Source organism: Hyperolius riggenbachi, chromosome 4 (assembly GCF_040937935.1).
Source record: "Hyperolius riggenbachi isolate aHypRig1 chromosome 4, aHypRig1.pri, whole genome shotgun sequence".
Classification (NCBI taxonomy): domain Eukaryota; kingdom Metazoa; phylum Chordata; class Amphibia; order Anura; family Hyperoliidae; genus Hyperolius; species Hyperolius riggenbachi.
Genome location: NC_090649.1, coordinates 19,188,807 through 19,201,358, shown reverse-complemented (window position 1 = coordinate 19,201,358; position 12,552 = coordinate 19,188,807). Strand labels below are relative to the sequence as shown.

Sequence of the window (12,552 nt, the reverse complement as noted above, 5' to 3'; positions counted from 1 at the left end):
CGGATTACAAAGTGTTGGCATAAATTGTGGCCAATCGGGTGAAGGTTGTTGTATAAAATGTCATCAGTGAAGCACAAACGTGTGCAGTATCGGGGAGGCGTATTTCAGATAATTTAATCTTATTAAAGTGGTTTAAAACCCTGACATAATATAAAAAGTAGGAAAACATGTTTTTATTGAATATGCCATACGGTTATCATATTTGCATTTGTGCATAAGTATTATTTATTTAGAAGTTATAGGTTTCCAAAAGTACAGTTTTTTGCTTTGTGAGCTGAATTTGCATTTTATTACTAGCTGGTTTTATTAATTTATTCATTCAGGCAGACATGTTTTGACTCTGACTGTGCAGGAGCTGGTGGACACAGACAGAATGTGTCACACTCCTCACTTGTTATCTTGTGTTTACTTAAATGTATCATTATCTAAAGTTTGGATGTGTCTGCATTTCACTGCAGGGAACTTTCAAGCTCTGTGTGTAACCCTTCGAATGCCGGTCTAGTGTAAAAAAAAAAAAAAAAAAGGCTGGTTGCATAGAATATGCTGTAAATGTTTTAGAGCAAAGTAGAAATGCTGGGTTATATTCCGCTTTAAGGGATATTATTTATTATTGTAAGAGCAATAATTGTAAGCTAATTGTAGAGTCGATTGACTTAGAAAAAGCTTACGATCATGTACAACATGGTTTTCTGTTTAAAGTGCTTAGGAGGATGGGTTTTCGGGGTTGTATGCCGGAATAAGTAGTCAAGTTGTTGTGAATGGATGTTTGAGTGATAGTTTTGTGGTGAGATCGGGGGTGAGACAGGAGTGTCCTCTGTCCTTCTTTGGCTTTCATTTGTATTATTGAGCCCTTATTAAGAACTATACAGAGGGATGTTAAGTGGAGAGGTGTTATGATACCGGGGAGTGGAGGACAACATGTTAAAGTATTGTCATATATGGATGACGTCTGTTTTGTGTGCTCGTCACAAGGGGATGTCAGGATGATGAATGCACAGCTAGACAGATATTGTAGCGTGTGAGGTATGAAAGTGAATTGGGGTAAATGTAGGTTGTATAATTTGGGGAAAAAGGTGGAGATAGAGATCGAGAGAGTAGAGAAGGTGAGGGAGGTAGAGGTTCTGGGGATAGTCTTTGATCCTAGTCTAAGGGGAAGAAGTGTATATCAGGAGTTGTTAAAGATAAAAAAAAAATTGGATTTCTGGAAAATGAGATGTCTATTTTTTAAAGGGAAGGTTTTGGTGATTAAAGCGGTAATCTACCCATTAATATTATATACTACCAGAGTGTTGCCACCGACTAAGAGTTGGATTAGAAGAATAAAAAGGATGTTATTTTTGTTTTTTTGGAATTCTAAGATGGAAAGGTGTGGGAGGGAAAAAATAGAAAAGAAAATTATTTTTGGAGGATTTGGGTTACCTGAGTTGGATTTATTAAGTTGCATTATTGGCTAAATTTGATCCATATTCTGAAGACAAATAATATGGTTTGCTGTATGTTGTCATTTATTTTTGGATGGTACCTAATAAGCTGGGGTTTAATGATCAAGGATTTAAGAAGGCCTAGAGCCATGGTAGTGCCGGAGTTTTATTTATTTGTAAAAATGTTCTATGATAAATATGATTTAAAGAAGTTTGGGTTACAATGTAAAGATAAAGTGAAGTTGTTAAGGAACGGGATACAATTTGGTACTTCCTGTCTTGTAATCCACCCTAACAGTAAGCAAACTGAGGAAACTTGGAGGAAGTTCTTGGTGAAAGGTGTGATGGGCATAGAAACGGATGTCACATGGATGAACTTTAGGGGTTGTTTACCGACAAGGGAATTTCTTAAAGGGATATTTTGAGAAAGGATGAGTGTACGAGGGTGGGATGTGGAGGGTGTGAAAATACTTACCATTTATTTTGGGGATGTAAATTTACACAGGAGGTTAGAGTTGAGTTGAAGTTATTTTTGGTGGAAGTTTTCGACATTAGATTTTCTTTTGTAATGAGGATGACTGGGTGGTGCATGGAGTCTGTGGAGAAAGGGAAAAAGAGATTAGTGTGGATATTGAGTGTGTTGTACAAATCAGTATTATGGGATGTTCGTAATATGTTAGTATTTAAGAAAGATGAGATTGAGGTTAAAGATACTATTAAGATTTTGTTTTCTAGAATGTACACAGTGTATATGTTTGATGAAAAACATTTTGGGAAAAAATAGTGGATAAATTATGGCAGCCTGTTAGGTGGAAATATTTTGTTTAAGTATGATTTTGCTTTTGTGTATTGGATAAGTTTGGGATTTTATCCTTATTTCTTTGGTTAAAAAAAAAAAAAAAAGTGTAAAAATTAATAAAATATTTACCTGGGATGTTGTTTCGGACAAACCAATTTTTTGTCTTGGAATGGCAGATGGGTGTTCCTTTAAGAGAAAAAGGGTTCGAATACTGACCGGTAAAAAAAAAAAATTGCTTCTCGGCCTTTTGGCTTAAGATCAAGTGTAGTATATGCTGTTATCAGTGCTGAAGCTTGGTCCCACAGTTCCCCTGGTGAAAAAGCTAAATGTCCTTTTAAGGGCACATCCCAGGTGGAAAGGGAGGAAGACTCCGAGATCGCTGAGGAAGACGTCGGACTGAGGACGCCGAGACCAAGCTGAGCCCCTGCAGAAGATGGTCCTCGACCAGGGTTTCCCCAAGGCAGAGACCCTGTTGATTCAAAACTTCGTGGAAGGGATCTTCTATGTCACCTTTATTTCGATGCAGCAAAAATCTATTAACCCTTCGTACTCTTGCATGCAAATGTTCAAACAAATGCATTCACAGATTCACTCATCCAGGCACAACTGTTATCCCTACAGCTAAGTTAAAAGCCAGGGTTTTAGTTCACAGAAGAATGCATTCTTATGCTTCGTCACCTATACTGCGCAGAAGTACCCAGGTAAACATAGGTGTTCTAACTCTAGCCCTGTAACATGCATAGTGCAGACATGCAAACACATTCATTGCATCAAACCTATCAATGGATTAGGAGCACACATCTTGACGTCCTCTCCTGGGACAGACAGTGCATCTTACCAATCGCACAAGGGAGCTAACGTTGTGTCCATGTGTACCATGCGCATACACCAGCATAAGCTGTGTGCATGCTGACAAACACATACAGGGGAAGGAGGGAGTGCACTGAATTAGATACTAGCCACAGGGGTCAGTAACAAGAAAAAAAATACATATATCCTGGCACATCGCCTCAAGTTAGGACACTCTGGCCCTGTAACATGCATAGTGCAGACATGCAGAGTTAGGACACCTATGTTTACCTGGGTACTTCTGCGCAGTATAGGTGACTAAGCATAAGAATGCATTCTTCTGTGAACTAAAACCCTGGCTTTTAACTTAGCTGTAGGGATAACAGTTGTGCCTGGATGAGTGAATCTGTGAATGCATTTGTTTAAACATTTGCATGCAAGAGTGCGAAGGGTTAATATATTTTTGCTGTTTCTAGCCACACCCCCTTCAGCACCTCCCTCTCCTTAATAACTTATTTAATGTCCTAACTAGAGGCGATGTGCCTGGATATATGTATTTTTTTTTTTCATTTCGATGCAGGTCTGTAGGAGGTACTGGGAAGCCTTCTCCACAGCTGGCCCAGACTCGCCCTTCAAGAAGTTTGATGGAAACTCCCCGATCCAGAGGGAGGAGAGAAGAATTATGGTTGCAATGAGGAACCCACACATACCGGCAGCAGACATCACCACCTACTTGAGACGCTTCTGCCAGGTGCTGAAGGGTCCCACCCAGATCCTCTATGCCAACAGATTCTGGTCGGTTAAGTGGAGTGTCATCTGCAGGCTGAGGAGGGATTCCAGCAAGCCAGGTGGCCCTTCAGCACCTGAGTCCACATTTCAACCTGGGGAACTCACCGGGCATCATCCATTATGAGCACATCCCCAAGCCCTGTATGAAGTGTGGAAAGCTGGGCCACATCGCAAGAAACTGCAAAAAGCACGCCTGCAGGACCCTGCCGGGTGACTGGCCATGAGGCGAAGGACTGCCCTCGAGTGCGGTGCTGCAACCTCTTTGGACTACCGGCCCACCTGTACTCAGCCTGCCCCCGGTGTGACAAGAGCTACGCCGGAAGGGTTGCCAAGGGTGCTGTGAAACCGTCCCAGTCAGCCGCAAAACCACCACCCCAAAAGGCAACCCTGAAGGAGTAGGAAAAAGAAAAAGGGAAGACACAAGAGGGTAAGAAACCACCCCTCCCGACCCTTCCCACACCTCTGCACCCAACCTTGCCCACCCTCCTCCTCCCCCCCCCCCTTCCACCCCCACCCAGACCCTTTCTCCAAACCCTGTGGTCATCCAAACCCTACCTACCCAGACCACATCCGATCCCCACCTCCGCCCCAGGAGGTTTCTCCCCTTGTCTCTTACACAGAGATCCTCACCAAGGGGAAAAGCGGAAGACAAGCGGAAGACTCCTCACCCCCTGAAGATATGAGCAAGAAGAAGGCCATTGAACTGGAGACAGATGAGGAAACAGAAGAGGCCATCCTAGTCGATGGAGAGGGCGTGCTCGAGGAGCTCAACCAGTACCTCGATGACTACAGGAATGCTACATCCGCAGGTATCATCGATGAGATCTTGGATTTCTCACCCATCAACGGCTTAACATTGGAGAGGGATCCACCCATCAGGACAGGTAACTAAGGGACTCGGTCCCACCTACCTAATGGTATCTCTCAATTTCCCAAATGTCTTACATGATGGCAGGAATTAATACTTCTCACATTGATGGTAAAAATGTTAAGTACAAGTCGAGGAGACAGATGACCCTTAGCTTCCTGTCTGGGCTGCAAGGCAATGTATTCTTTCTTCAGGAATGTGCATTGCCCCCTGCTGGCACATACAGGCACCTCTCCTCCGAGTGGACTCACGACCCTTCATGCTGGTCGGGGGGGGGGGGGGGACTGCAGTTCCTTGGGGGTCGCCGTTCTGATTAGGAGAAGGCAGTTCATGGTTGACACTGTGCAAGAGCTCGTCTGTGGCCGACTTCTGGTCATAGATGGCTCATGGGCAGGAGAGCCGATTAGGCTCATCAACGTGTACGCCTCCCCTGGTAAAAATGAGCAGCTGGAACTTTTTCAGACCCTGAGGCCTCATTTCGCCACCTCCAGGTCGGTAGTGTTGGCCGGCGACTTCAATTGCCCGGTGGAAGAGGAGGGCCGCAGCTCTGGCTCAGCAGCCAAGCTAGACATTACATCCCAGCTGCTTAGGGAGATGGTGACTGAGGTCTCTCTAAAACACGGTGGGCAGCATCGCTCCGTGGGCTGTGAATTATTCATGGTCCCATCCCGATGGCTCAGTGCGCTCAAGGATTGACTTAATCTTCACCTCCCAGGCAGTGAGGCATAGAAACCACTCAATGGCCCCCTGTTTCTTCTCTAACCACAGAGCGGTGAACTTACAGGCAGACTTGGGTGACTGGTTCCCCCTCCACCCCCCCCCCCCCCCCGGCCCAGGCTCCTGGAAGCTGAACTGAACTCTGCTGGAAAACAAGCAGATTATGGGGGAGCTGAGAGGCCTATGCCTCCTGGCGGGATGAAAAGGACAGTTTTGACAACGTGGGACAATAGTGGGAGTTCACCAAGGTGAGGTTCCGCTTTTTCTTCCAGGAGAAGGGCTGACAACAGGAAGGTGAACATAGGAGGGAACTCAGGCTGCAGCGAGAGCTGCAGTCCCTGCAGGACCTCTTCCATTGTGGTTGGGATGTTAGGCAAGAGCTGGAGGAAACCAAGAAATGCCTGAAAATACATTTTGAGGAGAAATCCAGGCGTATAGTCTTCTTTCCCAAGGTGGAGAATCTGGAGAAAGGTGAGAAATGTAACTCATTCTTTTTCAGGAAACTCCACTCAGGCCACAAACCCCTGGTCGAGCTGCAAGACGAGTCCGGTGCTTTGCAGAAGGGGAAGGAGGCTGTGATGAAAGTGGTCACCGACTACTAATCAAGCCTTTACTCCCCAAAAACCACTGACAGTGAGGCTACCGAGAGACTCCTGTCGGAAACCACTAGAACGGTAGATGGGGAAGGTAAGTCTTCAGTAAATGCACCCCTGACATTGGAGAAGCTTCACACCGCAGCCAGATCTTTCAGCTCAGGTAATATCCCTGGCAGTGATGGCCTCCCCACAGAGTTCTATGTGGCAATGTGGGACCTGGTAGGCCCAGACCTGCTCTTAAGTTACCCCCTTCTCCCAGGGAAGGAATGGTCATGATCCTGTATAAGCAGAAGGGAGATAGGTGTGACCTCAAAAATTGTAGTCCACATTAAGGAGGGAGATGGGCCTCCAAGATCCTGACCAAGGTGCTGGCCAACCAGCTAAAGAGGGTCATCGGTCAGATCATCAACCCGGACCAGACTTGCGGAATCCCCGGCCACAGGATCGCGGACTGTCTGCGGTCTTTGGCTCTCAACAGGGACACGATCCATTACATCAATGTCCATGCGGCCCTGGTGAGTATTGACCAGGAGAAGGCGTTCGACCGGGCATCCCATGAGTTCCTCTGCAAGGTGCTTAACAGGTTTGGGAGAAATGTTCTGTTCCTATGTTAACCTTCTTTACTCAGGTATCGAGAGTACGGTGCTGGTGACTGGCTGGAAGACTGACCACTTCCTGGTTCTCTCTGGGGTCAGAAAAAGCTGCTCTCTGTCCCCTCTTCTTTTTGTTTGGTGTATAGAGCTCTTTGCCGAATGCATCAGACGGAGCTGAGAGATCAGAGGGATCACCGCACCGGGACCAGAGAGACTGGTGGTCAAGTGCTCACTCTACATGGATGATGTGATGTGTTCTGCGCCGATCAGCAGTCCATTGCATCGCTAGTCCAGATGTGTGAGAAATTCGTGTGGGACTGGTTTAAGAGGAAAGAACTGAGTTCTTTAAATGGTTCGCGCATGAGATGAGTCTGGTACGGAAGGAGGAAGAAGATAAATGGTGTGTAAGGATTCAGTATTTGTTGAAGTTGAAGGAATCGGGACGAGATGTGGAGGAGGAGTTGGAGGAGGCGAGAGAGCAGAAGCGAAAGTTGTTGGTGGAGAGGGGGAAAAGTTTTTTTTTTTTTTTGGGCAAAAGTGAGAGATTTAGAGGACGGTGAGACATCTTTCCCTGTGCAAGCTTGTTTGAAAAAACAAACAAACAAAAAAAAAAAAAACGGGAACATGTGTGGGAGTCGGTGATGTCTGGGGAGAGAGAGAGGTGGTGGGTGATGATGTGGTGAAGGAGGTGCGGAAGTTCTATGTTGATTTGTATGGTAAGGACTTGGGGGCAACTGAGCGGTAGATGGAGTATTGCGGTGTGATTGGAGCGAGAGTGAGCTTGACTGAGGCACAGCAACTGGAGGGAGCAGTTTGCATGGAGGAGGTCTGGGCAACTGTAAGCACCATGCAGACCCCTGGAAAGGATGGTCTCCCGGTCAAATTTTACAAATGGGCCTGGCCGGAGATCGGTGTTGCGTGGTAGAGGTGATCCAGATTTTTTCTTCTGGACGATTAGCGAGTTCGATGAAGGAAGGAGTCATCACTTTGATCCATAAAAAAGTAGACGAGCGAGATCAGGAACTGGCGGCCAATTTCGTTATTGGATGTTGACTATAAGTTGGCGGCGAAGTTGGTCACTGGTAAATTAAGGTGTGATATCAGGTCTAGTCGGTGAGAGCCAAACATGTGCGGTTCCGGGTCTGCAAAGCTCAGATAACCTGGTGTAACTGAGGGACATGATTTATCATGCCAGAAATAACAACATGCCTATCATCGTCGAAGGGATAGATCTGGAGAAGGTGTTTGAAGAGAAAGGAGTGCGATACCCTGTCAAAGTGTTGGGCGAGGATGGGCGTGCCCGGTGGACTATTGAAGGTCAAGAGCTTTTACCACGAAGTGTCGAGTCAGGTTCTGGTGAACAGGCATCTGTCTGAGGCTTTTCCAGTTCTGTCTGGTGTCAGACAGGGGTGTCCGTTGTCGCCTTTGGCCTTTATCTGTGTGATGGAGCCTCTGTTGCTGCAGATTCAAAAGGATAAGTTGGTGCCTGGGAGTGGAGGGAGTCAGGTGAAGTGTCTGGCGTATATGGATGATGTCATTGATTGGGAGTTCGCAAGTGGATATGGATAGGATGAATTTGCAACGTGAGGATTTTTTGTGGTGTGACAGGGATGGCGGTAAACTGGGGGAAGACCCAGTTGGCGCCATTGGGAAAAGATGTGCCGTTGAATGTGGTAAATGTAGCAAGGAGTGAGGAAGTGAAGGTGTTTGGTGTGGTGTTTGATGGGATCTTAAAAGGAGAGTATGTTGAGGTATGTGAAGGAGAGTGTGAAAAGAAAGTTGAATATGTGGAGGTTGAGAAAGTTGTCTTTTATAGGCAAGGTGTTGGTGGTGAAGGCAGTGATCCTGCCTTTGCTGCTATATTTCTGTTTGATTTTTGCCCCTGGCAAATGGTGTTGGCGAAAGGTGCAGAGGCTGCTGTTTGTGTTCTTCTGGGGATCCAAAATGGAAAAGGTGGCACGGGGGACGTTCTAAAAAAGTGTGATTCTTGGTGGTTGGGAATTTCCGGATATTGATGAATGTCTTTCTAGGCACTATGTGGTGTACATGCACAAGGTTCTGATGGTAGTAGGAAGAGTGTCTGATTTAGTGAGGTACTTGTGTGGCTGGGTATGGGTGATGTTAGGGTGGATCAGGAAAGATTTGTCAAAGCCAATGGCCTTTTCTGTGGCCCCATTCTATGGAAAGATTAAAGACATTTGTGCCAAACTGGGATGACCACACAGCGTCGCCGTCCCATTCCTCCACCCCAGGAACTGAGGCCAAGGAACATTCCTGCAATAAAAGGATATCTGTGTTATGTTGCTTTAAGATATCCAAAATTGCTGTCCTCCTGCACATTGTCTGCATACCACGAACATTGACTGACAACACTTTAATGTTAACCATCACATCATCGTTAATTGCAGGAATCGATCACAAAAGTAAACTCACTTAATCATTTCTCTTCCTCTCCCTCACCCTCCCTCTTCCTTTTATTTTGCAGGTTTCTTCTAATTGCACCACATCTTCTGCCTGCAAAAATGGCTGAGCAGGAGACCCAGGTGAATCCAGAGGACCTCTATACTCCACAGGGCTGTCAGGTAAAGTATCATCACTCCAAATAAACAGATGTCAGCATCTCCGCTTCATCCACCTTGTATATTTTATGAGACACCCCTTCCTCACCACTATCTTATCTTTGTCTCTGACCTGCAGTAGGGGGTCTATCATCATCATCCTCATCCGATGCATCACTTCCTGCAGTGTCCATATCAGACTCCTCTTCTGATGCACCCACATACTTTGCATCTTCTGGCCCCTCCCTCTCCACAGACCAGTCGAAGAAAGGGTCCTGACAATCCAGCACTGGGGCAGGGGGACATTTGAATCTGCAGTCCTGTCCTCATCCTCAATCAGCAGTAGCTCTGCCTCCTCTTCTCGCTGCTCCTCCGATATCTGCTGCTCTGTGGGACTACTGCTCCCAGTGCCTCCTCCATCCTCCCCTGCATCCTGTGTAATGGATGCTGCTTCAGACGTCCACACAGCAGCCGGCTCGGAATCATCTGCAGCAGTTATACCAGACACTCCAGCAACTTCATTAATCTGAGCGGCAGGCTGCTTTGATCCTCCAGCCTCCCCACTCTGCTGCTCAGCCTGTGAGTCAGCGGTGATCGGATCACCGATCACACGCTGCTCCCCTTCCTCACCAGCAGGAGCCGCTCCGGGACAGGCATCTCAGCAGCAGCGGCGGGGGGTGTGGCCTTTTGCTTCAGCTCTCTGATATTGAAGAGCCAGCACAGAATGTGAGGGAGAAATGGGTGCGCAGAGTCCACATCAGCGGGATCTCCTGCATCAGGGCACAGTACTTCAGAGTACAGGCGGGCACCACTCTTACCATGGCAATAGTGACCCTGCTCCCAGCACATAAACCACTTTTTCTTTCCCAGGCACTCTCTGGTTCCATGATCAGGGCTGTTGCAATGCCTGCAACACCGGCCAATTTCACACAGCTCACTGAGGTGCCCATAACTATTGCACAGCCTGCAATACTGTAGCATATCTCTATACAAAAGAAAACCACGATCCCCATAATGGGTAAAGACAGCTGGAGGTCTCATCACCCCACCAATACCCTGGGGATCCTCTCTGAAGTGCACAAAGAAACGGTACTTCCCCGTCATAATTCTGTACTTGTTGAGTACTGGGTCACCCCTTTTCACGGAAGAACAGTACTTCCTCAAAATATTTTGTACAATGCCCAAATCAATAAAGGGATAATACATGTGAACTGTTATCATTGTCTCCTGTAACTTGAATAACGGCCTCACAGAAACTTATGAAAAACAAAAATGAGACCGAGAGCCCGATATGGTGTAGTATGTCAGGATGATTGGAAACAAATGTAAATGAATAGTTGATATATTCACAAAATTGGGTTACCACACAGGCAACCACTGGAACGGCAGGTGGGGAGAATTATAACCTGACCCCACTCAGGTACTAAAAATGTCGCTCTCTGTAGACAGGAAAAAGAGATATGGGGATGCACCCCTCCACCCAGGGTGGACTTAATTAATGAAATCGTCAAACAGAGGCGATAGCAAGCATAAAATATTTAAAATCGTTAAAACAAGGGGGATGTCGGTGGATTCACCTCCCTCAAGTAAAGACCAGCCAATGAGCCATAGATAAACAGTGTTATTTATTAGGGATTCTCCAGGTAATGCAACGCGTTTCACGGGCAAAGCTCCCGCTTCATCAGGCAATCAGAACGGAGAAAACTCTTCCAACAATATCTCCTCTCCTTTTCCTGCAACTTCTCCTCACAGAGATATGCTGCAATAATCCCACATCACACTTCCTCTTCGCCTCCTCATAGGCATTGAGACAATCGGGCTCAGAATGGAAAGTCACATCATACAATCCCTGCGACTGAAAATCCTGCAGCATTCTTGTCTCCATTACCTTCAATCCAAGAGTCTTGAAGAGAACTTCCTCCACAATTTTGTCTATATTTATCTGTGACCAGATCTTTGGCTCCACCAGGAAACGTAGGGTACATCACACGCCTTCTGACGCCATTCCTCCGGACTGAACGGGTGATTGCTCCCCGTCAGCTCGGGGCCCCACACAAAGAGGAAATCCCAACCAAACCCTTCCCCCGGACACTTGGCCTTAGGCAAAAGGCCGAGAAGAGATAACCCAATTATTGTCCGCAGCTGCACCCACCGCGACAGCAGCCTCCGTGGGATTTAAGGCAAACTACCTTCACCACCTGTGCTGGACACAGACGCACAGGCCAGGCTCAGCTGCTGCCTGATAACATTTGCAAGGCCCCGCCCACCGCCGGAACAGCCGTCACCCCTCCGCTGCCGTGTCTCCACACCGAACAGAAAAGTAAAGTAGGCTTCCGGCTCCCTGCTTTTCGGCAACACGCTAGGAGAGAGTGTGGAGGGCAGAGAATGTCAAGTCTCTAGCCTGGCAGGCTTGCTCTGGCTGCGTATGTAAGCTGTTTAAAAACACAGTGCGTTGTCCTCCTCTTTCCTCTTAATCGCTCTGGACGTGCGTGGTGTGCCACAAGAGGGAGACACAGGAGTGGAAAGTCAAGAGGAGATCCCTTCCTTACTTGTCTACTACACACAATCAATTACAACCTCTCACTGCTCATGCCACCAAGGCTGGGCTGAGTTGCAAAAGTTCAACCGGTGATGTCATAATGCCCTGCACAGAGGCTATATAAGAAGCAGGAGGCACAGGGCAATGCCTACCAGTCTGCTGGCAGCTCTTCAGGGGGGAGGTGCTGTTGCTGCTGCACCTGCAGGGGACAAAGTGCAACCATAAAGAAAAGTTGTCCAGTCATGGAGTTTTGCTGCAGCAACTGCGAAACGCAAATAGGATTGCCAATTCAAATAAAAGTAGTTTTTTTTGTTTGTTTTTTTTGAGTCCGTATTCTCTTGGCTATAAGAAACGGAGAACAGAAAAAAAAAAACAAATGACACAGATGCACAAAGGAAGACACAACTTGAAACAATGTTTTATTGTCAGTGGGGAGAGGATTTCAACTCTGTCTGTGCTGCTACTGCTGGTTGGGTGCAGGATAGAGCGCACAGCAGAGCGGGGGACAAAACAGCACTTGCTGGTAAATTTAGCCAAAGTACACTTTGTAGAAGGTCCCTTGATTTCTTCATTTCACTTTGTTAGTCAGCTGGGTATTTGAGTAGTTTTGATCTGTTTTTTGACACTAGTTAGAGAGAGTAGTGCACCGGTCCTGGAGGTACTGCAATACCAGGTCGATGCGCGGAGTGGACAGAGCAAGCTCTTCTTCCATCTCCCTGTTCCAAAAATCCATTTAATATATGGTCCCCAGATAGGGGACGTATCAGATATTAAACTAAGAACAGATTTTTTTTTTATTTTTTTTTTTACCGATCAGATCTAGAATAGATGTTTAATGTCATCAATACATTCCCATTACCTTTTTAAAGGTACATTCTGTGAT

At 46.6% G+C, this 12,552-nt stretch overlaps 1 non-coding gene across 1 annotated transcript; it reads right to left on the bottom strand.

Moving 5' to 3' along the window:
- Positions 1-12,305: 12,305 nt before the first annotated feature.
- On the bottom strand, positions 12,306-12,499 carry LOC137505769 (U2 spliceosomal RNA). Its single transcript, XR_011020347.1, has one exon. It is a non-coding gene; the product is annotated as a U2 spliceosomal RNA (small nuclear RNA).
- Positions 12,500-12,552: the final 53 nt, after the last annotated feature.